The sequence below is a fragment of the Brachyhypopomus gauderio genome, chromosome 9, assembly GCF_052324685.1.
Source record: "Brachyhypopomus gauderio isolate BG-103 chromosome 9, BGAUD_0.2, whole genome shotgun sequence".
NCBI lineage: Eukaryota > Metazoa > Chordata > Actinopteri > Gymnotiformes > Hypopomidae > Brachyhypopomus > Brachyhypopomus gauderio.
In genome coordinates, this window is record NC_135219.1 from 23,975,316 (window position 1) to 23,978,531 (window position 3,216).

A 3,216-nucleotide genomic window follows, 5' to 3' on the forward strand; every position below is an offset into this window, starting at 1 on the left:
ACTGAAGCTTGTTGGAGTGTCCAGTCCCTCTGCCATCTGTTACTCTGTTCATCACCAATCCGTCCCTGACCAGCCGATGAACATCAACACAGGAACGTGGGAGGAACGTTGGTGGATGCTGATACTGGTGGGTGTTGTGTGTCACCGACACACGTGTACATATCCAGACAGATAGAAACATCCTGGCTGTGTTTTTCCAACATAACAAGTATTATGAACCTCAGGATGTAATTTCATACCACCGGTTGTAATCCCATACTGCAGGTTGTAATCTCATACCACACTCTGTAATCCCACACCACGGACTGTAATCTCATGCCATAGTCTCATTTCAGGTCAGCTGTCTGAGGTCACCTGATTGACCTTGAGCCGCCCTTCCTGAAGCTCGCTGACCGGCTCGAGAGCAGCTCACAGTGCTAATTGCTTCGCCAGCTCTCAGCCAATCGTGAGGCCCGGACGCCCCGCGGCCGGATCGAGGCAGCGGCAGACTCGCCCTTCCGAGTCATTAAGCCTCCGCTAAAACATCCAATTAACCTCGTCGGCTCCCGTGGCTTAACGAGGAGCTAAAAGCACGAGAGAAAGTGCGTCAGTCTTCTCGTGGCAGAAGGCGTAATAAGGCAGAGAGCGTAATCGAATTCTATCTCCATTACTGAAAAATAAGTGGCCTGATTAAATTTTCATATGCATCGCAGGACCTCGTAAATGAGAGCGCTGTTATCTCGCCACAACGTTGCTTTATTACGCCGGCAACGATTTTCTGGGCTAACACTGCCCTACGTCCACATGACGGAGGCCCCGCGGGGAAAGGCCTACGCTCTCTCCCCGTGTGTCCACGCAGGACTTCAATTAGAGCTGATTATACATGACCAGTGGCACCACTGCAGACATTAAGGAAGAGGCTGCGTTCTTGCGCAGTGGTGTTGCGAAGTTGCGCCGTGAGGCGACACCGTATGACGTGAGGCGACACCGTATGACGTGAGGCGACACCGTATGACGTGAGGCTGCTCTGCGCTTCCCTTGCCTGTTTAATGGGGTCGTCGGTGCTGTCAGCGAGAGGAGCAAGAATACGCACGACCTCCGTCTTGTTAACCTCGTCCCTCCCCACGACTGGGCACCACCGGACGCCCGCGGGGGCCGCGAAGGGTCACGCGGAACTGCGTGTGCCAGAGATGCATCTCCAAGAACCTTCAGAGGAGCCTGTGGAGCGGAAAGCGGTCGTCATTAGCGGTTAGGAGCAGACAGGCGAGGCCATCTCCCCCGCCACCCAACGCCGCCCTGCTACGCCGCACAGCAACGGCCTCGGCCCTCATCCAATTAACACGGGCAGGGGTCCTGCGGTGGCACTCTAATTGAGCCTGTGGGGCATTCTCTTACTGTAAGGACTCCGCCCACTTCCTGGATCCATGACTGAGTAATGTTCCCTTTCCACGCTTCATCTGAGGCTGCGTCTGAGACGAGCGTTCAGGCAAACGAGTCAGACTGGGTTCTACACGGGATCGGCAGCCCCGTCCTGGAGACACCGCGTGGTGCCGGTTGCCCTAGTGAGACCCGTCGCCACGCACCCGGCACGACCCCAACGCCCGCAGGGTTTCACCGAGGCAACAGATGAGCACCAGTAAGGCTGCCTCCTCTGCCTTGCAGATGGTACACACACACGCACACACACGCACACACACACTCACACACACACACAGTGGAGGCGGGCGGACGGGGGAGGGCCTCCGTGGCTTCTCCTGGCTCGCCGACGTCTCCGCGTCATCTCGCTCTGTCGCTTTCGTAAACAGATAACAACAACAAACAAGTGTCAGCAGAGCAGCAGCCGGTGCCGAGCGCGGACCATATGGGCCCCTCCGCTCCGGCCGCTCCGCACCGAGCTGCCACAGATGGCGTCGTCCGTCCCGGCCCCCCACCCCCCCACACACCCCCACCCCCTCCATCAAAGGCTAGCCTCCCACTGGATCCAGCTCCGCACGTTAAACAAAGGTTCCCTTTCAAGTCCACGATCTCCGCCGCTGCCCAGGATGAGTTAAGGTGGAGGGCAATAGAACGGGGCGGGTCGGAGCGGGTCGGAGCGGGTCGGAGTGGGTCAGAGCGGGTCGGAGTGGGTCGGGGCGGGTCGGAGCGGGTCGGAGCGGTTCGGAGCGGGTCAGAGCGGGTCGGAGTGGGTCGGGGCGGGTCAGAGCGGGTCAGAGCGGGCCGCTGCGTTAAGAGCCGGTTATGAGGAGCAACAGAACCGGGAGGCAGAGAGAAGGACTGGCCCCACATCTCTGCGGGTTTTGATGGGGTCTCCAGAGGTTGGGAGGAGATGCGCAGGGCTGTGTGTGCTAGGGGGGGTGCGACTCTCTCTCGCGTGAGGGGGGGGGGGGGGGGGGCACGACTCTCTCTAGCGTGAGGGGGGGGGGGGGGGGGCACGACTCTCTCTAGCGTGAAGTCCTGAGCGGAGCGGCCTCTCCTGAGGAATACTGCCATGACACCCCCTCCAAACTCCCCAACCTCCCCATCCCCCCAGAACATTACAGCACTGAGCCTTTCCTGGCTATCACACACACACACACACACACACACACGAGCTACAGATGGTCCTCTAATGCACTTGTGGACACTGAGTCCATAAGACAAGCAGACACAATGCATTCCCTAGAAGCCTTTAGCCAGCAGCACTTAGCCACCAAGACAATGTCGAATTAGAACGCCTCCTTCTGAAGTCACGTGTAAATCTAATGCCCCTGAAAAATTAACCTATGAGGATGGATCCCACTGTAAGAGTGACGGAGTGATGGAGACTGTTTAGAGGACTGAGAACAGTGGTGCTGAAAATAGCTACCTCTGCACCTCTCTTTCTCTCTCTCTCTCTCTCTCTCTCTCTCTCTCTTTTAATCTTTAATCTTGTTCTGTTGTTCTCTAATTTTGTGTGATATTCCTTCCCCCCCCCCCCCCCCCCCCCCCCCCCCCCCCCGTCTCCCAACATTACCATCAATCACTACAAAACGACCATGATGGGGGGGAATTTGGAGGGACGGTGCTGATGGGCGGTGATGTCTTGTTAGACCCCCCCAGCCAAACGGACCAGCGCCTGTCTGAGATTGTGCGTGAGTGTGACTGCGGTGTCCACAGAGCGGGCAGACAGCGGGGGTGGGGCAGCCCTCGCTCAAATTAGTTCAGGAGGCCACGAACAGATGGAGTCACCCCCCCCCCCCACCCAAACTCCACCCAAAC